The sequence below is a fragment of the Nyctibius grandis genome, chromosome Z (assembly GCF_013368605.1).
Source record: "Nyctibius grandis isolate bNycGra1 chromosome Z, bNycGra1.pri, whole genome shotgun sequence".
Taxonomy (NCBI): Eukaryota; Metazoa; Chordata; class Aves; order Nyctibiiformes; family Nyctibiidae; genus Nyctibius; species Nyctibius grandis.
Window position 1 is genome coordinate 31,424,490 of NC_090695.1, and position 21,327 is coordinate 31,445,816.

The 21,327-nt window shown below is 44.8% G+C and overlaps 1 long non-coding RNA gene across 4 annotated transcripts in view; it reads right to left on the bottom strand.

The window, feature by feature from the left end:
• Positions 1-21,327, bottom strand: part of LOC137676472 (uncharacterized) — a 57,385-nt gene that overhangs the window by 22,408 nt on the left and 13,650 nt on the right. For 2 of the 4 annotated variants that reach the window (XR_011050084.1, XR_011050085.1), the window contains exons 3-8: positions 14,191-14,295; positions 10,625-10,824; positions 9,862-9,964; positions 8,934-9,282; positions 7,650-7,768; positions 6,597-6,997 (exon numbers count right to left, since the gene is read on the bottom strand). This is a non-coding gene — a long non-coding RNA (uncharacterized lncRNA). Of the gene's footprint in view, positions 1-6,596; positions 6,998-7,649; positions 7,769-8,933; positions 9,283-9,861; positions 9,965-10,624; positions 10,825-11,092; positions 11,230-14,190; positions 14,296-21,327 lie in introns of those variants that run through there. The other 2 variants (XR_011050086.1, XR_011050087.1) reach the window with 2 other exon arrangements.

Consider the following 21,327-nt stretch of genomic DNA (forward strand, 5'->3'; position numbering starts at 1 on the left):
GCGAACTTGCTGACAGCACACTCTAATCCCTCATCCAAGTCATTAATGAATATATTGAATAGAACTGGTCCCAGAACCGACCCTTGCGGGACTCCGCTAGACACAGACCTCCAACTGGACTCTGTCCCGCTGACCACTACTCTCTGGCTTCTTTCCTTCAGCCACTTCACAATCCACCTCACTACCTGATCATCCAGACCACATTTCCCAGTTTAGCTGCGAGGATGCTGTGGGAGACCGTGTCAAACGCTTTACTGAAATCGAGATAGACCACATCCACAGCTTTACCATCATCTATCCACCGGGTAACATCCTCATAAAAGGCTATCAAGTTGGTTGAGCAAGACTTCCCGTTGGTGAAGCCATGCTGAGTGCCCCTAATGATCCCCCTATCCTTGATGTGCCTAGAGACAGCACCAAGAACAAGTTGCTCCATCAGCTTTCCGGGGATGGAGGTGAGGCTGACCGGTCTATAGTTACCCGGGTCCTCCTTCTTGCCCTTTTTGAAGACTGGAGTGACATTCGCTTTCCTCCAGTCCTCAGGCACCTCTCCTGTTGCCCATGACTTAGCAAAGATGATGGAGAGTGGCCTAGCAATGACTTCCGCCAGCTCCCTCAGCACCCGCGGATGCATCCCATCAGGGCCCATGGATTTATGGACGTCCAGGTTGCTTAATTGGTCCCTGACCCAGCCCTCATCTACCAAGACAGATTCCTCCTCTATCCTGACTTCTTCTGGGGCTTCAGGGGTCCGGGGCTCCTCAGGACAGCCTCCAGCAGTATAGACAGAGGCAAAGAAGGCATTCAGTAACTCCGCCTTCTTTTTATCCTCTGTCTCCAGGGCCCCCACCTCATTCATCAGTGGGCCTACATTGCCTCTAGTGTTGGCTTTACCTGCAATGTATTTGAAGAAGCCCTTTCTGTTGTCCTTGACCTCTCTTGCAAGGTTTAATTCCAAGGAGGCCTTAGCTTTCCTAGTTGCCTCCCTACATCCTCTGACAACAGACTTATATTCCTCCCAAGTGGCCAGCCCCTCCTTCCACGATCTGTACACCCTCTTCTTCCACTTGAGTTTGCCCAGCAGTTCCCTGTTCAACCATGCAGGTCTCCTGGTACCCTTCCTTGACTTCCTACCTGTTGGGATGCTCTGATCTTGAGCTCGGAAGAAGCAGTCCTTGAATGCTAACCAACTATCTTGGGCCCCCTTACCTTCTAGTACCCTGTCCCATGGGATTTCCCCTAGCAATTGCTTGAAAAGGCCAAAGTTGGCCCTCCTGAAGTTCAGGGTTGTGATTCTGCTAGCTATTCTGTTCCTGCCACATGAGATCCTGAACTCTACCATCTCATGGTCACTACAACCAAGGCTGCCCTCAACCTTCACCTCTTCAACCAGACCCTCCTTGTTAGTAAGGATAAGATCCAGCAGCGCTCCTCTCCTAGTTGGCTCATCCACCATTTGCATCAGAAAGTTATCATCAACGCACTGGAGGAACCTCCTGGACTGGGGATGGCTGGCTGAGTAGGCCTCCCAGCAAATATCAGGGTAGTTGAAATCCCCCATGACAACCAGGCCCTGTAATTGCGAGACTGCTCTCAGCTGCCTGTAGAAGGCCTCATCACTGTCCTCATCCTGATCCGGTGGCCTGTAATAGACACCCACAACAGTATCACCCCTGCCAGCCTGCCCCTTAATTCGCACCCACAAACTCTCAGCTCGCTCCTGATCCGCCCCTGGACAGAACTCAATACATTCTAGCTGCTCACTCACATAAAGAGCAACTCCACCACCTCTCCTTAGTGGCCTGTCTTTCCTGAACAGGACATAGCCATCCATGACCACATTCCAGTCATGCGAGGCGTCCCACCAAGTCTCTGTAATTGCCACTAGATCATAGCCCCCCGACCGAACACGGATTTCCAGCTCCTCCTGTTTATTCCCCATGCTGCGTGCATCGGTGTATAGGCATTTCAGGGAGCGAGCTGAGCACACCGATTTCACCCTAGGGGGATGGGAGGCCTCCTGGTCTTCCTCGACACTAGAGCGTTGCCCAGGTGGTGCAAGCCCAGCTACAACCCCATCCCCCTTCGAATCTACTTTAAAGCTCTCCGAATGAGCCCTGCTAATTCCTGTCCCAGAACCCTTTTGCCCCGATGACATAAACCTTTCACATGTATTACGGTCACGCCTGGTGTCTTGTAAAACCAGCCATTATTAAAGAACCCAAAGCCCTGCCTGTAGCACCAGTCTCGTAGCCAGGCATTAATAGAGAGAATCCTACTATTCCATCCCACGTCATCACCTGAAAATGGAAGGAGGGAGGAGAAAACAACTTGTGCCCCAGACTCTGTCACCAACCGTCCTAGGGCCTTGTAGTCTTTCTTCATCCCCCTCAGACTACGGGATGCAGCTTCTTCCCCACCTGTCTGGAAGATCAGCAGGGGGTAGTAGTCTGTGGCCTGCACCAGGTTGGGGAGTTGCCTGGTGATATCCCTGATTCGGGCTCCAGGCAGGCTGCAGACCTCCCTGTGATGGGGGTCAGCTCTGCATATTGGGCCCTCAGATCCCTTAGGAAGGGGTCTCCAACCACTAAAACTCTTCTCTTCTTCCTTGTGGAGGAGGTAGCTATACGCCTGTCAGGTTTTTCTGACTGTGGTGGGACCTCTGATATAGGTTGCCTCTCCACCACATCCCCATTGGACCGGCTGTATTCCACTCGGGCTTCATATCTATTGCTCAGAGGCACCTGTGGAGGCAAAGTAGGCAAGGAGGGCACTCGCCTTTTGCCACGGCCATAGACTTGGCTTCACTCACTCCTCTCCTCTAAGTTATTGTTTTCCACCTGAGAGGGCAGAGTACAGGGGTCCCTCGATCCTGGGAGCTCTCCGGCAGGTGCTCCCATTTTTGTTGCAGGGAGGGCAGAGCCTGGCTCCACCAGTCTATCTCCATTTCAGCCTCCCGAATGCTCCTAAGCCTTTCTACTTCGGCTTGAAGCCTTTCAACCTGGCTTTGCAGCTGTGCCACTCGGCCGAGTGGATCATCTACCTGCTCACAGCGCACACAGCCCCTGTCACCACAGAGATACTGCAGCATTCCCTGCAGCCTGCAACCTGCACCATTGCCTCCTTCCGTGGGAGCTCTGTCTGGGTTCCCACATCCATTTTGATCTTCTTCCGCCAGGTAGATACCATTGTTCTTTCACTGAGCTGGGAAATACCTGTTGGTGACACCCCTGGTTCACAGCTCCTTGGCACCTTCCTCACCTTGTGCACTGGGAGGGAGTCAGCACCCTTCCCAACGAGCTGCAAACTGCTGTGGCCTCTCCTGCCCTGGGACACACCCAGTCACTGCTGACTCACACAGTCACTGCTGACTCTCCCTCTCCCCTCTGGCCAGGGACTAGTCCCTGCCCTCCAGGAGGCTTTTTATCACCCAATCAATCACCACCCCCAATCAACAGGGGGTGGTGCATTTAAATTGCCCGCGGTGCCTCCGGCTACGCCCCCTCCTCTCCTGTTTCGTTGCCGGGAACCTCCCAGTCCAGGGTGGGGGGGGAAGCAGCTCGGGGCTGCTGCTCTGGGGGGGCTAAGAGTACGAAAACCGCCCGGTTACAGCCCGATGTCGCCCTCGCCACCGCACTAACCTCAAGTCGCTGTCGCTGCTGCCGCCGCTGTCAGCTGTTAGTCAGTATTGTCAGTAGCATCTCAGTATTGTCTGTGTTCTTGTAGCAAAAAAAAAAAATAGAGGAAGTTGCCAGATTATTTGATGGACTACATGATGCTCAAAAAATATATGGCTACCCGTTGAGAAAGAAAGTTTTCTCCTTAATGGATCAGTATCAGCTTAAGTGCTTAAATCCAAAAGTAACAAATTCCACCTGCTCCGCTCTGAGATCCCTATTTCCAGAAAGAAGGGCTGCAAACAAAAATTTCTCCCATCAGAATCTGGTCCTTCTTGTGTACTCTTTCAGAAGAGGAAGCACAAACCACAGACATTAGGTCCAGCACAGCTATATTTACTAGCTGAGTGTGCCTGTGGAGTACAAAGCAGAGGGGATGAAGAAGGACATGTGCAGAATTCACAGAGTTCCTATCAATCATTCCTGAAGTCCACAAGGACTCTTGTTGCAAGTGTGGATGCTGCCAACATGAGCAGATAAGATTTATTCCAAAAATCTCATTTATAGATGAGCTCAACTAGAAAGTAGCAGAGAAAGAAGATGCATCATCAGCATCTTCAAATCTATGTCCTAAGAGCGAGCCTCGGGCTGAAAGCAGCAGTCCCTGAAAGGTGAACTATCCCTCACACCTCCATGTGATAAATGCACCAGAACTAGAGAGCCGTACCCACCGTCTCTCAATAAAAAGAGGGGAAGGGAACCGGTGACACAGCCTATACTCATTTGCAATAATGTATCTTGGTGCTGAATTAAGTTCTGCACCCTCTGTTGCAGCCTCTCACTCCCGGGAGGACTCACAGTACTACTTCTTGTCCTGCTGCTACCAAAGAAAAGAGGATCCCTCTCCCAAACTGTCAAGCACAAAGACAATTAGTGCATGAGGAGTAAAGATATGGTTAAAGAAAACACTTGCATTCAAAACAAACAAAGAGGAGGGTTCTTCATCCACTGTGTAATTAACCTATGTTAGTGAGATTAAATTACAAAAGTCATAGTGGATGCTAAATGTTTGCATGGCTTCAAAAAGTGACCAGAAAAATTAATTGAAGAAAAGTTTACTGAGGCCTTTTCTACTTAATAGTACAAAAATGCCAAAGATACTGTTGGAGACAGGACAATGGAGTAGAGAGACCTTTCATCTTGACCTTTGTTGGCAGGGTGTTCTTAAAACCGGTAAACTATAATTTAGCTGAGAAAGTTGGTTAAGTATATTGTTTTTCTTTTGAAGAAAACAGATAATCTATTTCAGTGAGTTATGGTGCTGCAGAGATGGGCTGACAGCTACAGAGAGAAATCCTGGGGACTGAATTTTAGGAAGACACCAGCTGTCTCTCTTACTACAGGATAGCTGCAAAAGGCAAAGAAATCTGGTCTAGTTCTTCAAAGGAAAGTAACGCCTTCTCAAGGGAGGGTTTGATTCTTGGCTCATTTGTACAGATTAGCACCTTGGTTTTGGCCCAGAGCTGCTCCCATTCACAGAAGTGACTTCTTCCATCTTCATGGCAGTGGCCTTTGGTACCACATTACATCGTCTTTCTCTGTATGGTATCTAGAACTTGGTGTTACCACATAACAAAGGAAAGTGAATCACGTCGGCAGCCTACTGAAATAGATGGAACAAAAGCCCTCTCTATAGCAGGACACATATCAAAGTGCGGGCTCAGAATGAGTGCCCAAAGGAAAAGAGGAAGACTGACAGGACTCAGTCACTTTCAGAGGATAAGTTGTGAAGAAACACCTGGAAATTTTCATGATGCCATGTTTTAGCACAGAAAGATTAAGGAAGAAGTTGTTTCCAAAGACTCACAGAGGAAAGGAGGTACTGACAGAAAAACATGTAGTCAGAGCAACAGAAGTCAGCTTATATTTAAACCTGTCTGCTTCAGGCTTACAGTTGAAATGCAGGAGATGGGCAAAGGCAGCTTCGAAGCTTCTATCATGTGCCCAATTTATTTAGGGCCAACTCAAGCCTGCTCAAGTTTGGCTCAGGTGTGCTGTCTGTCTCTACCCTTTACATGTACACCAAGCTTAAAAGGTACAACAGTGGAAGCGTAGACCTGGATGACTATCACATTTCCCAGAGAGTAGACTCTATGCTAATTGTTGCTAATTAGCATTAGTGGAACAGTGTTTCATCTCTGTGGAACAACCCCATGGAAATACTTTCCAAAATGTTCCTGTACATAACTTTACAACTGGCATATTAAGCAAATGTTTTGCTTTAGATATGAAAGCTGAGAAGTTTGCTAATTGTCCATGATACCAGGAAGTAATTGAACAAGAACTCTCAATTCTCTGTTTTAAACAGAAGCCTGTCTTCTTTCAAGATGGCATCCAATCTTTTTTCCTCAGCTTCCTGACAAAAAGACTTGATTCCTTACTTAAATGTTTGAAACTGATGGGCATTATGAGCTGAATTATGAACTAGCATTATCTGGAATCTAGAAACTACCCTTTGAAGTAAGCAACAGCTCTTCAAACTCTACAGTCAGCTCTTTGATGAACAGCTGTGAGGGAAATAGCTCCTTGCAAGACTTGCAAGCTGCACCAACTTCTCCTCTAGCATGGATCCCAAGTACTCTTGTGTCCTCTCACGTCTCTCTCATTTGTGGACATGTAAGTTTTTCCTTTAGTTACTAGGTTTGTGAATTGTTTGGCCTCAGATGGTCTGCTGCTTGTTTTTCTCATGTATTTCAACATACATATCAGCAGACTGGTACAAAATTTAATTAGTGATCTGAGACGCAAGGTTTGGACCTCTACACCAATTTCGTCAGTTTGGTGTTTTTTTTCCCGTTACTTCAATAGTCACCTCATTACTCAGTGTTTCCTTCGTAGCACTGTCACCATCCAGCAAACGTATCTGTGGACTTCATCTCAACATTGTGACATCCAGGTTTCTGACACAACTCCCAGAACTTCAGGTTTTATTTACTGATAGAATTTATACCCTTTTCCACATAAGAGTAATTTGCATATCTATAGAAGCACGTTGGTAAGTATACTAAGAGGCTGTACAAGTATAATATTTTAACTGAAGGCACAATGAAGTACTTACACTGCAGACAGTAGCTAAACTATTCTGATCTCCCCTTTCTGTAACAGTTTCAGAGTAGCTGTCTCAGTAATCTCTAAAAAAAACGTAGAACCTCTTATTACCAGGGGACTTGCCTTCGTCTGAACTGTGTCTTCTTTTCCAGCAGTGAGATTTAACAGATGAATCTGTCTCTTCCAGAGATCTGCTCACAGGCTCCATTCCTAAGGGAATTGTCTCTCTTCTGCCTCTAACATAGTGGATTCACATAAACACTAGTAATCTCCTTAAAAACAAACAAACAAAAAAAGAAATAATACCAAAGATCACTCAATATTTTCTTGTAATCACTTCAGGGGCACAGTAATAACTATTCTTCTCCACTCCAAAAGGACATCTAACAAGTGGTGAAAACTGCCTAGATGGTTTACTTAATAAGTGTTTTTAACTCAGAATTAAGGTTGCCAAATTGAAACTCAAGCTCTTACAAAATGTCATATTAAGCAAAACATGAAATCCGAAAACTAGAATATACAAAGTTAGGGTACATGTCCTCACAGTCTGAGCTTTGCCCTTAGTTATCAAACTAGCCATAAGAACTAAGCTACAAGAAATCCAGGTGCACTCAGTGTTACCAACATGTGTATTAGTAAGGACAGATCTAGCTCAAACAACTTGAAGAAGCTGGGTGATGCAAAACCACACATGCGAGCCACACGTTTCTGGTTCGAAATCTCACCCCATCCAATTGTTAAGACATTAAATTATAATGTGTTACTTGCTTTTCGGAGCCCTCTGCTGCTGCTGCATATGTATTTTGCAGGCAACCATTTACTGAACTGGGATATTTCCATGATTAAAAAAAAAAAAAGCCGACCAAGTTGTTTTTCTATTCCACTGCAGAAGTAAAGGATCAAAGTTAAGCACTTGGAGTTTACCTTTGGCCAGAAAGATGTTCTCGCTATCACCTGTTCTAGAATATTCATCTCTTCTGCAAATATCCTAGCAATCAATACCCTAAAGATGAATGATTGTTCAGAGTCTGCAACGTTTCCTTCTGTTAAGGAAAAAAAAACTTTAGAAAACTGGTATGTGTGAGGTTACAGAAGACAAAAGGACATCACGCTTGGTAATAAGATATTAGTAATTCCAAAAATCACACTCTCCACCTTGAGTCTGTCATTACTCAATGTTCAATATATAAAAGGCAATGTATATGCATATTAATAGAAATACATACACATTCTTTGACAAAGTTGTCTAATAATATTCAAAAAGGCCTGTGGGAATACAGTAACTGAATACTCCAGGGAGAGCTAGTTCCCCCCAACCGGCCTCCTGCATTTGCTAGACACCCACTTTCCTCTAGTAGCTGTTCTTTGAAGTGTGTTGTCTGTCTGTATTGCATTAGTACTATTAACAAGGCCATGTGAAACCCATATAGCTAGCAATGCCTTTTGTCTAACACCTGGACCAAAACCCCTTCCTCAGCATAAAAACAAAGAGAAGACAGGTCTCATGCAGCAGAAACAGGTGCAGTCAATCTCTTGCTTTTACTTAGTTTTCAAAACAAAAAAAAAAAAAAAGAGGAGAGCATGCATTTGCTGCCTTAACAGAGTAACATCTAGAATGCCCCTCACTGCACTTGCGACTTACAGTTTTGTATACAGGGCAGAGCAGGCACAGGTAAATCAAAGTACAATTACAACTTGGTGGACACCACAAAATACACACAAATGCAGATGCTTTATACCATTCAAATGTCAATAAATTATACTTTCCACAGAAAACAGCAACTGTTTATCAGAAACAATCATTTATCTAACTTTTAAACAAAAATCTTTGCCTTCTGTGGCAATTCTCAAAATACTCTTTTTCATTTAAGACTAAAGATAGTATGTTAGAACCTAAACCAGCTTCCACTTCATCACCATGAATACACCTGCACTATATATTTTTCCCATGCAAATGAACACCCTAACTTGGCCAACACAGGCTAACACATCTCAGGCTCATTAACGTGGGATACTTTTTCATTCCCTCTTCTTTTTTAAATCTTGCTTTATCAAGCAAATGCTTCACTGTCCATTAAAAGCTTAATTAAAGAAGCCTTTAGTTCTTAAGCAGGCAAGAATATTAAAAAGCTATCACTCCAGACACTAGCATTACTATCCAATAGTTATCTCAAAAGAGTTGATGTTTTCTCTCCCTTTACCCCTTACCTGCTCTGGACTGAATGGGCCTTCCTGAGCAAACATCACAGAGCACTCAATTAGGTACTGGTTTATTAGTTCTCTCAGGTTTTCATCTGCTTCCAATATGGTGACACATTCTTGCAGCATTTCAGCAGCACTTTCTACTGACTCAGTGGAATGGGCAGACTGAGGGACTGAACACTGGCTCTCCACATGTTCCATGTTGACTGATTCAGCTTCAGGTGGTAAATTCATCTCATCAACAAGCTGAAATACAGCTTCAAGATTTACTTCTGTCTTCTTGTCTTCATGAGATGTATTACATGGCCAGTTAGAGGGCAGAAATTCAGCTGTATAAGGTGACTGCACTGGAGGACTCCGGGGGAAAAAAAAATACAGTAAGCTTTTATATCAAAAAATTACAGTGACAGGATATATATTGGTTCTGTAAGGCATCAACTGAAGTGTTCATTTATCCAAAAGCCTGAAAGATTGTTATTTGCATTTAAAACAGCAGGTTTAATTAAAAAAAAAAAAAGCTACTATTTTGTCTTGTTTTTCATTAACCACCTTATTCTTGGCACACTTCCTTTCTTCTGTCCACAGATTATCCTGGAGAGAAAGGAAGGTTACTTATCAGTAGCTGTGTACTCCCTCACATGCATTGGTTGCATACCCTTTGCATTGCAGGTATAAGTACACCCAAGCATTAAAATCAGAGACTTCTAGCCCTAGGAGGAGCTGCAGGGGTACATTAGAACCACCCTCTTCACATGCCACATCTGTGATAGAAAATGATAGAGCAAATCTACCTGCTTTCTGTTCTTCTAAAACTCAAGCATTCCTGTTGTGTATAAACCCAATACAAACTGCAAGATTTTTAAGCAAGAGCAAAAGGTACGTACGCTGTAAATGTGCATATGGACAACACAATTTGAGGAACTCAGTTACTTACCAATAACATCTTTTCACTCTTCAAGTGATGTGCCTATACACATCCACACAATGGGTGATTCCCAGGGATGCTCCAGTGCCAAAATGAACAGGAGTTCAGATACCTGTGGAAACAAATACTGTACAAAAACTGCCCTGTCTGCCACGGCCTCTCATCTAGACGCTCCTGTCACAACACAGTGTCCCAGAAATGCATGGCTCAAAGTCTACAGAAATCTGTATAAAAGCCCTATAGATCTTCAGGTCAGAAACAGTTCTTGAAGAATCTGTAGAGGCTGCCTTTGCCATCATCCAAAGCAGGTCTGAACATTACTAAAATACTTCTCTGTAATGACATCACAAGATGACAGGATACAGTCAGCAATCCAATGATAAATTTTTTCAGTAGAATTCACATAAATCAAAGAATGTTTAAAGCAGAAAGAAGACAATGCAGAGTTTTGCAAAAGCGGCAGGTCCTACCCAAGTGAAATGATAAATCCCATTTTAACAGCCGGTGTCTGTGCTGCTATTTCTTCTGGAGATGAGTCAGAGTTAAAGGACATGGAAGGGTAATTTCTTCTGACAAATACAAGTCACATAATGATGCTAAACAGAAAGTCAGGTATATTTAAAACACAATCTTATTTTGGAAGAGAACTGGTATGAAGGATTAGTCCTTAGCGCCTGAATATCCTCAGACCTTCTAGCTGAGGCAATGGTTAAGAAAAAGCTACTTCCACAGTTGAATAAATTAGAGAACAGGAAGCCACAGGATTACCTACTAGGAAAGCCATATCGGATCAAATGCCAGGGAAGGACTTGGTCTCTCATCAGCATGAGCATCAGAAGGCCCTGAAAAGAGATGAGAACCCTTCCTCTGGGTATATGAAGTCAAGTCCTCTTGTGGATTCACGTAGATGTGCCAGTCTGCAGATAGCCATAAACTGTGGAGGGTGGGCAGAAAGGGAGGGGAAGAGAAAACCTGGAATTGGAGAAATGTAGATTAAGTGAAGTGTTTTCATTAAAGGCAAGCCACCTTTATTTTTTTATTATATAGGTTTAAACATAGTTCCTTTCATTTACTATTTTTTCATTTGTATTTTTTAAAATATTAACAAGGTGTTTCACTTTTGTTGCATTGCCTGTTTGTTGTCTTAAGTAGCCAGGATTTTAAGTAAGATCTGGGTTACCAAGTCAACTGTCCAGGGAAGAGATCATCCCTGTCAAAACCAGCAAACAAACCAACCCACACTGCAACTTCTTCTGCCTCTTCTTAGGGGACCTCAGCTTGAAGCTGTTGTAACACATATCATCTTCTTGGATGCACTATAGGGTCTTGTACGCATTTCCAACAGGAGAAAGTGCCCACACAAAGATGGAATTTAAATCCTTTTAGTTTATCTAGAGAAGATAAGACAGACAAGGATGGGAAGGAGGCAGCAATGAAACAATGAGAAGTGATGAAAGATGGAGAAGTCAGGACTCAAAAGACTAATAGTTTGCTGGTCATTTGAGCTCAAGAGGAAAAATGGTCTAATTTAGCAAAAAACAGTGAAAGGGAAGATGAGCATTTCACTTACAAGACTAGCATAGTGTACACAGGTAGTAAAACACAACCACATCTTTTCAGGGGCTGCCAGGACCAAAACAGTCTGGCTTGAGTACTTGGGCAATCATTCAGAAGTCGTTCAGATTCAATTTCATTCTGAAATAATATGGCTGATTATCATTCTTATTACAAGTAAAGGCAAACCAATTAGAACTGCTTTTAAAGTCAGGAAAGTTTCTCTTCTCCTTCCTTCTTCCACATTTATTTCTTCCATTTCCAGTTACTTCTTGCTTCAGTTCAAAGAGGAAATACTGACAGCTTAAAAACAATGCTAATAGCAACAATCAAACAGCAGGGCTGCTATTTAAAAAAAAAAAAAAAACAAAACTAAGAAAGAAAAAAAAAAAAAGGAAAGAAGAAAAAAAAAATCACTAAAATCCAACATGCAGCCTTGGTTCACACCTGTGATAAAGCAGCAGGGAAATACTGCAGTAATGGTTGTGAGTTGCCAGAACTGCTGTTGCAGAAGAGAGCAGGAGTTTTCTCTCACAAGACTCATTCCTACCCAAGGATACCGGTTCGTCACACTGATCCGTGCCCCACTTCCACAGAACCCAAATGAAAAAGAGCAGGAAGCTGTACCTGAGCTCCCAGTTCTGTAACCAGTTGTGATGAGAGTGTACACAAATCTCTGAAACCTTGATTTCAGAAACCTGACAAGACATATACCCTAATCAGCCACTATGACTGGCTATAACCATGTACATCCCGGTGCTGTTCCACGTGGTAATTCTCTGTAGCTTCTTCTGGAAAGCAAACTGCAGGCAGCAGACGTTTACTTACCCGCCTTTTCCGCCCATGTTCCAGTAAGGGTCACCTAAGACCTTTAGCAGGTCAGGTGTGTACCGTACAAGCCCAGCAGCTGGCCTCCAAGCCCCAGGAAACTCTACTTGGCTTAATCTCTCCTCAAGTTTAAGTGATGCTCTCTGGAAGGCTCAGTAAGAATGAGCACAAGGTTCAGGCTTTCTTGTCCAACAGTGCCTGTTTTTCCTTCCCAGACCACAAAGCACTGTCTGGATCCAACAGAAACAGGGCTGATAATCAGCTTGCTGATACCCAGTGTGCTGATATGGCTCGCTGTCTTCTCAACTGGTCCAGTCACTTGCTACCCAGCATCAGCAGTCTTGTATAGACATTGCCAGCAGTATCTAGTAGGCCACGGTGTGATCAAAGAGTCTAAAACGCGCCGAAAGCCACCCCTCAGCAGCGTTGCATTGAACTCCTGCAACTGGTGGAAGATACTGAGTGGAACAATACAAGACAAAAGTTCTATTATTTTGTGAAGAATGACAAAAATGCTTAGTCAGCCAGGGCTGACTAATTTTACTGCTTTTGAGGATTTGTGCAAGTGGTTACTGATGATTAATACACAGGCAGGGCAGGATGATCAATGCTGTAGCTGGCTGCATCCCTCAGAAGAAGTCTGGGGAAGTATCCACTTACCAGAGGTAAACGTTATTCTCCACAGCTCAGTGAGAATCACAGGCAAACCATTGTCTTCTCCACCATCTGCACAGTCCCAGTCATCATGTTCCAGGAGAAATTATCCATGCTACACCAAGACTCAGAAATCTCAAGAAGTCCTGTTAACCCATTCTCTTTTGACTCCACACACTTCCCATGGACTTGCTTCTCCAAACAAACTGATTTTTACTAGACCCTTTGGACACTATATTTATATTTCAGTCTACCCACAACACCACCCTTGATGACTCCTTTGGAATGATTTGCTATCCCAAACATCGATCTCAGCCTTCTGAGATAAGAAGTCATTACGTTGTGACTTCCCAATACTCAAACTGATCCTCACGTCCTGGATGAAAAACCAGCTCATGATGAAAGTGAGAGGACAAAGATGCACTGTGTGAAAAATAACTACTAGAATACCAACGGCATGAGTGGCCGCTGGATATTATATCCTTACACCAACGTGTTATCCTGGCCATAACATGGCCATCTTGGATAAGCTTATATTAAAAAAAATCATATGAAAGACAAAGGTTGATATTTGCAAGATGGGAAACTGGATGATCAAGCTTGGGTAGGGCAACCCTTTTTCAACACACATGAGCATAACTTGCTTTGCTTGTCCTCGGTGAGGGAAAAAAAAACAAGTTATGCATTACACAGTAACAGAAAAGGAAGCCTTTGCATTTTTACTTCACGTCTTTTGACATTTGATAAGCCAGACCCTCCAAATGAGGTGCAGTTTCCACCAGAATTATATAAAGCATTTATAGTAAGTACTGTAGTTATCTTTAATAAGACACCTCTGAGGTGGGGCCAATTCCAAAAGTCAATTTAGTTTTTCTCATTCACCAAATGAAACTCAGGACTGCAGAAAGCTGTCTGGGACAACACAGTGGAGCTGTTTCCCAGTACTTTCATAATATTAAAGAATCTCTTTTTGTCCAGGCAAGGACAGTCTTCAAAGATAAATGCAGACTCGTTAACTAAAATGAATTCTGGTGAAGTCAAGCAAAAAACCTATACAGAAAAAAACACTCCACGGAGGAGGACAGCCACTATGCTGCTATCCTGAAACCTAACTTGAATTACAAAAGTACCCATTTAATGTTCAGTGCTTCTTTGAAATAGATATTTGTAAACCACGTTACTTTCACTTTCTCAAGCAGATCACTTTTCAAATGTATATCCTTCACTCCAGAAGTCCATAAACCTACAGTTCATTCATAGAGTGTCCTCCGCTTTCACCTGATTTCAGTATGCTACACTCACCTGGAAAAGGCTGCAGTGGGTGTATGTCGAAGCTGCGAAGGGTGTATGGACCAGAACAGCCAGTTGGAGGATCTGTGTGGGCAGGTGGTGAACACTGCAGTGCAGCTGCAAGAATTCAAACACTGTGCTCAGACTTCCAGAAGTTGCGTTTGGTATGCAGAGTTCTATTGCTTACTTTGATTAAACATTTCAATAATTACACAGTAAACTCAATTCCAGAAATATATTATTACCTCCCAAGTGATTTTAAGACTGATTCCTTCATCTGAAAAAATATTTATTCTGATATATGTGTACATACATTAAAAATATATATTGCAAAATTGATATTCACACACACAGAAACTTCATAATCACAGTCTTTTGTATCTTAATATCACCTTTTTGATTTGGCTGCTTGACTTTCTCATCACAACATACCACAGAAAGTGGATTCACACAGGAAGAGCCTGGATGTTCATACATACACTGAAATTAAACAGCGATTTTATTCTAAAAAGAAACTTTATAGACGAGGCAGTATTCTGCAGGTAGTATTTTTCTGGTGACACACAGAGATAATTTAAAAGAAAAGGCAGTATTTGCAGGACAGATAATCTTTAAAATCTGGAGTCGTTGTCATTCTGAGAGAGAGAGAGAAATCCTTAATGAAATCAAATTTAGTCCAATGTTCATAATAAGTAAAAGTAATAAGTATAACTTGAGATGGCAAACAGATCAGATCAATTTGTTTGCAATGTGTGACACTTACATGAGACAGTTGCTATGTGGTTTTTTAATATTTATACCTATTGCTCTTTTTAATATGATGTTGCTGAATTTTTGTGCAATTTGGAGCAACAAACATAGGAGCTAAACAACACAGAAAGAGCTAGTGGACACCCTGCTAAAGCCCGAGTTATGTGTATGACTCATGTTACTTCAAAAGCTAATTCTGAGCACCTTTCTGATTAAATCTGGACATCTTTCAGAATTACATTCTATGCCCTGTGAACATATTACCATTCTGGATATTGCCAAAAACCTAAATGATATCTGGGTTTCACCCACTGGAAACTCCAAAGTATGGTTACAAACCCAAGAAAACCACCAAAGGAAACATTTGAAGGGCTACTGTAAAAACAATGCAAGAGAGCAAGGACAAAGGAGACATTTCTAACCTGCTAGAGTGATTCTAAGGAAAAACAAACACATATTACACAAAGAACGTATTTTCTAAGAAAAGGAAAGGAAGGACCTGAAGGGAAAAAGTGCTCGTGAAATAGTAGGTAAGTGTAAAACATGAAGTCCAGATCAGATGCTATAAATGGCTACAAGTAAAATATGAATGACAGTATTCTTACAGTTATTAGAGCTTATAGCACAAGCAACTCATTAAGCAAATGAATTGTTATGTTTGTAAATCAAAGAGAGAACAAAAAAAACCTGTAGAAGACTAGACTGATGACTGATTCTGAATAGTTCTGAAATGCAGAATGTTGCATAAAAAGAATGGTTTGCACTCACAAAAACTCTTTTTTTTGCCAGCTTACAGGCTATGGCAGTGACTGATTGTCACGGTTTAAAGCTGGGCTGGCTATTAAACCTGCGGCAGATGCCCTCTGTTATCCCCCCCCCTCCCCCCAGAGGGAAAGGGAAAGGGAAAAGGGAGAGAGACTTCTGGGCTGGAAAATTAAAACAGTTTTAATAAACTACAATAATGAAAAAAAAGTATAATAATAATAATAATAGAAATAATCAAATATATACAAATATATATACAAAACCAAGATTGAGCTCCCCTGAAGTCAGCCACGTCACCACCGGCACTGCAGGGCAGGCTCCGGGAAGGCCCAGGCTGGGCCTAGCGATGGTCGAGAGCTGGATTCAGGAACGCACGGATCGGGATCGGGGGCAGCAGGAAAACAGACGGAGTCCTCCCTGGACACCGGCCATAGCAGAAAGAGAGCGAGACCCTCGTGATGCCCCCCGCTTTATACTGAGAATGACGTGTATGGGATGGAATACCCTCGTTGGTCAATTTTGGGTCACCTGCCCTGTCCGCTCCCCCCTGCAGCTGCGACCCCCCTTCGGCTCTTCACTCGTAAGCAGTGAGGAATTCAGCAGTGACCTTGGTTTCTCTCAAGAACAAGTACAGCAAGAGCCTTTCTGCACAACTTCCCTACCGGTGCCTCAGTGATAACTACAAACTTCGAGCGTTATCAGTCCTGGAAGCAGACACTGTCCGCAAAAACATGCAGTTAGTTTCAGAAAGTGCAGTTACTTAGAGGAGACTTAGCTGAAAGTAAAAATCACTGAAAGGAAAATCGGCCTGGTTTAGGCCAAACCAGGACACTGATCTAATAGCAACAACAACCACATCTGTGGAAATATCATGGGAGACACGAACGTAGCCTTAACGGTCGTCAGTTAAGAAGCAAATCCACCATAAGATGGAGGCCCATTTTAGATAAGTACCACTCATCACCCATAGTCACAAAACGAGGGTCACCATGTATCCAAACAACTTTTTAAATAACACTGAAGAAAGCAGTTACTGACAGGCATTTTTATCAAAGGCGAAGGTGTCAATTCATTTATAATACTTTGCATCAAATTGAATCAAGCTTCAACAAACAAACCTGCTTCACTCACATGCTTTTGTCCTACCCTGTTAATTGGAGAGAAGACATTTCTATGCCCTTTTGTCTAAAAGATAGTTAATCTAGTCATACCCAGAAGAAATTACCAGGTAAAGCACATTCTGTTACAGGCTGTTATGAAATAACTGACAGCGAACACAGATCTCATTTGAACTCTAAGGAGACAGGGTTGAATGGCATCTTATGGAATAAATGACTATTTACTGAATAAATTAAGAAAAAGATACAGCCCCTTCCATCAAACAACATGGATCAGCCTCAACATAGATTTGGTTTCTGCCAAATGAGATGTACTGCCACCCATACAAGCTATGGATGGAAAATTTCACACCCCCTTTAGGACACAATATGAGGAATACAAACACGGATTTAGGAAAACGGAATTGCTGTCAGCGGGGCTATAACCGACCCAGCAACGGACCCCCGAGAACAAGCGGAGATTAATGAAGGGCACAGTTCACAGAACAAGGAAAGGACTGAACACTCTGCATCCCAAATATTACAGAATCACAGAATCAATCAGGTTGGAAGAGACCTCTGGGATCATCAAGTCCAACCGTTGCCCTGACACCACCATGTCAACTAGACCATGGCACTAAGTGCCATGTCCAGTCTTTCCTTAAACATATCCAGAGATGGTGACTCCACCACCTCCCTGGGCAGCCCATTCCAATGTCTAATAACACTTTCTGAAAAGAAATTCTTCCTAATGTCTAACCTGAATCTCCCCTGGCGAAGCTTGAGGCTATGTCCTCTTGTCCTATCGCTAGTTGCACGGGAGAAGAGGCCGACTCCCACTCCGCTACAACCTCCCTTCAGGTAGTTGTAGACTGCAATAAGGTCACCTCGGAGCCTCCTCTTCTTCAGGCTAAACAACCCCATCTCCCTCAACCGTTCCTCATAGTTCAGACCCTCCAGACCCTTCACCAGCTTGGTTGCCCTCTGCTGGACTCGCTCCAACACCTCAACATCTTTCTTGAAGTGCGGGGCCCAGAACTGGACACAGTATTCAAGGCGTGGCCTCACCAGTGCTGAGTACAGAGGGACGATCACTTCCCTAGACCGGCTGGCTACACTGTTCCTAATAGAGGCCAGGATGCCACTGGCCTTCTTGGCCACCTGGGCACACTGCTGGCTCATGTTTAGCTGGCTGTCGATCAGCACCCCCAGGTCTCTTTCCACCGGGCCGCTCTCTAACCACTCTTCCCCCAGCCTGTAGAGCTGCATGGGGTTGTTGTGGCCAAAGTGTAAGACCCGGCACTTGCTCTCGTTGAACCTCATGCCATTGGTCTCGGCCCATCTATCTAACCTGTCCAGATCCCTCTGTAGGGCCTTCCTACCCTCCAGTAGATCAACACTCCCACCCAGCTTGGTGTCATCTGCAAATTTACTGAGGGTGCACTCAATCCCTACGACTAGATCATCTATAAAGATATTGAACAGCACCGGCCCCAGAACTGAGCCCTGGGGAACACCGCTAGTGACCGGCCGCCAGTTGCACTTTGCCCCATTCACCACCACTCTCTGGGCTCGGCCATCCAGCCAGTTTTTAACCCATTGAAGAGTCCACCCATCCAAGCCCCGGGCAGCTAGTTTGTCTAGGAGGATGCTGTGGGAGACAGTGTCGAATGCCTTACTGAAGTCTAGAGAGACTACATCCACAGCCCTGCCCTCATCTACTAAGCGGGTCACTTGGTCATAGAAGGAGATCAGGTTGGTCAAGCAGGACCTGCCTTTCATGAATCCGTGTTGGCTGGCCGCAATGCCCCGATTGTTCTGCATGTGCCGTGTAATGGCACTCAGGATGATCTGTTTCATCACCTTGCCTGGCACTGAGGTCAGGCTGACGGGCCTATAGTCCCCTGGATCATCCTTCCGACCCTTCTTGTAGATCAGCATTACATTTGCTAATTCCCAGTCAGCTGGAACTTCTCCAGTTAACCAGGACTGCCAGTAGATAATCGAGAGTGGTTTGGCAAGTTCATTTGCCATTTCCTTCATTACTCTGGGGTGAATCACATCCAGGCCCATAGCCTTGTGGGTGTCCAATTGGCACAGCAGGTCACTAACCATCTCCTCCTGGATTATGGGGGTTCACACAGCCCCCCGTCCCTTACTTCAGGCTCTGGCGGCTGAGTCTCCTGAGAACAATCGGTCCTGACATTAAAGACTGAGGCAAAGAAGGCATTGAGCACCTCTGCCTTTTCCTCATCCCCTGACACTATACTACCCTCCTCATTCAGCAAGTGGTGGTGGAGACTCTCCTTGACCCTCCTTTTGCTGTTTATATATTTGTAGAAGCTTTTTTTGTTATCTTTAGCAGCCAAATCAAGCTCTAATTGAGCTTTGGCTCTTCTAATCTTCTCCCTACATGACCTGGCAACATCCCTATAGACCTTCCGTTACCCAACCCTTCTTCCAGAGCAAATAGGCTCTCTTTTTTTCCTTAAGTTCTAGCCTAAGTTCTCTGTTTAACCAGGCTGGTTTTTTTTCCCCAATGGCTTGTCTTCCTACACACTGGGACAGCCTGCTCCTGAATATTTAGCAATTCCTTTTTAAAGCATGTCCAGCCTTCCTGGACTCCTTTGCCCTTCAGGATCGACTCCCAAAGGACTCTGTCCACCAACCTCCTAAACAGATTAAACTCAGCCTGCCAGAAATCTAAGGCAGAAGTTCTACTCTTGCCCCTCCTTACTTCCCCCACTATCGAAAACTCTTTAACATTTTGTGGTCGCTACTCCCAAGATGGCCACCGACCCTCACATCTCCCACTAGTGAACAGAGGTTCACGAACAACAGGTGAAGCAGGGCCCCTCCTCTAGTGGGCTCATTTACCACTTGCATTAGGAACTTGTCCTCCACACATTCGAGGAACCTCCTAGATTGCTTCCTCTCTGCCATGTTGCATTTCCAGCAGACATCCAGCAAGTTGAAGTCGCCCACGAGTACAAGGGCCGGCGACCGGGCGGCTTCTGACAGCCGCTTGTAAAACGCCTCGTCCGCCTGCTCATCCTGGTTGGGTGGTCTATAACAGACTCCCACCGTAATATCCGCCCTGCCGACCTTCCCCCTGATCTTTACCCACAGACATTCAACCTTGTCATCCTCACCATCTTCCTCAATTTCAACACAGTCCAAGCACTCCCTAACATACAACACTACCCCACCGCCTCTCCCGCTTTGCCTGTCCCTCTTAAAGAGCTTATAGCCATCCATGGCAGCACTCCAGTCATGAGAGTCATCCCACCACGTTTCTGTGATGGCAACCACATCATAACCTTCCTGCTGTACAGTGGCTTCTAGCTCTTCCTGTTTGTTGCCCATACTGCGTGCATTGGTGTAAATGCACTTCAGCTGGGCTAGCGGCCTTGCCGCCGACGCAGGCCTGTCACCCCTAGGTTCATTTGCAGTTGCCCTGGTCTTATCCCCCTCCCCCATCGAACCTAGTTTAAAGACCTCTTGATCAGCCCTGCCAACTTCTGGGCCATAACCCTTTTCCCCTTCTGACTCAGGTGTTCCCCATCTGGCATGAGCAGGCCCGGTGCCATGAAAGCCACCCCATGGTCAAAGAACCCAAAATCCCACCTATGGCACCAGTCTCTTGGCCACGTATTAATCTGTTGTATTTTCATAGTCCTTTCCCTATTTTCATGTAACACCGAAGGAACTGAGGAGAATACAACCTGTGCACCTATGCCCCAGGGCCCTGAAGTCCCTTTTGATTGCCCTGGGACTTCTCTCTTCAATCTCATCCCTACCCACCTGGAATACTAATAGTGGGTAGTAGTCAGAGAGCCTCACCAGTTCAGGAAGCCTCCTGGCAACATCCCTTACCCGAGCCCCAGGGAGGCAGCAGACTTCCCTGTGAGTTGGGTCTGGGCTGCATATGGGGCCCTCCATTCCCCTTAGCAGGGAGTCACCTATAACAATTACTTTTCTTTTCTCCTTTTTGGAGCTGGTTGCAACCCTCCTACTTGGTTGCAACCCTCCTACTTGTTTGCTTCTGTTTACATAGCCCCTTAGAAGGTCCTTCACCTAGATTCATGTCTTCCTGACGCTCAGGAAGACGCTCTCAGCACCTCATACCTATTCTTCAGAGGGGTGCAGGGAGGGGAGGAAGGTCGGGATGGGATTCGCCTACCACCCCGAGCAGGGACCTGCCTCCATTCCCCCCCATCCCCTAGGTCTCCTCCTGCTCCTTGTGGAGGGGGAAGAGGATCCTCCACTACCCGGGGAGCATTAGGCCCGTCCGTTTTCCTCAGGACAGGCAGGGAACAGCACTGCCCGCCAACCTCTTCCTGGGATGCTCTTGTGCTCCTTAACCTTTGCACCTCCTCCTTGAGTTGTGCCACCAAGGAGATCAGGTCGTCGACCTCTTCACACCTCACACAGGTGACGTCTCCGTTACCCTCGAGTGCCAGGGCCAGGCTCTGGCACTCCCTGCAGCCTGCCACCTACACCTCCGCATGCTTCCGCGGCAGGTCCGTTTGCGTTT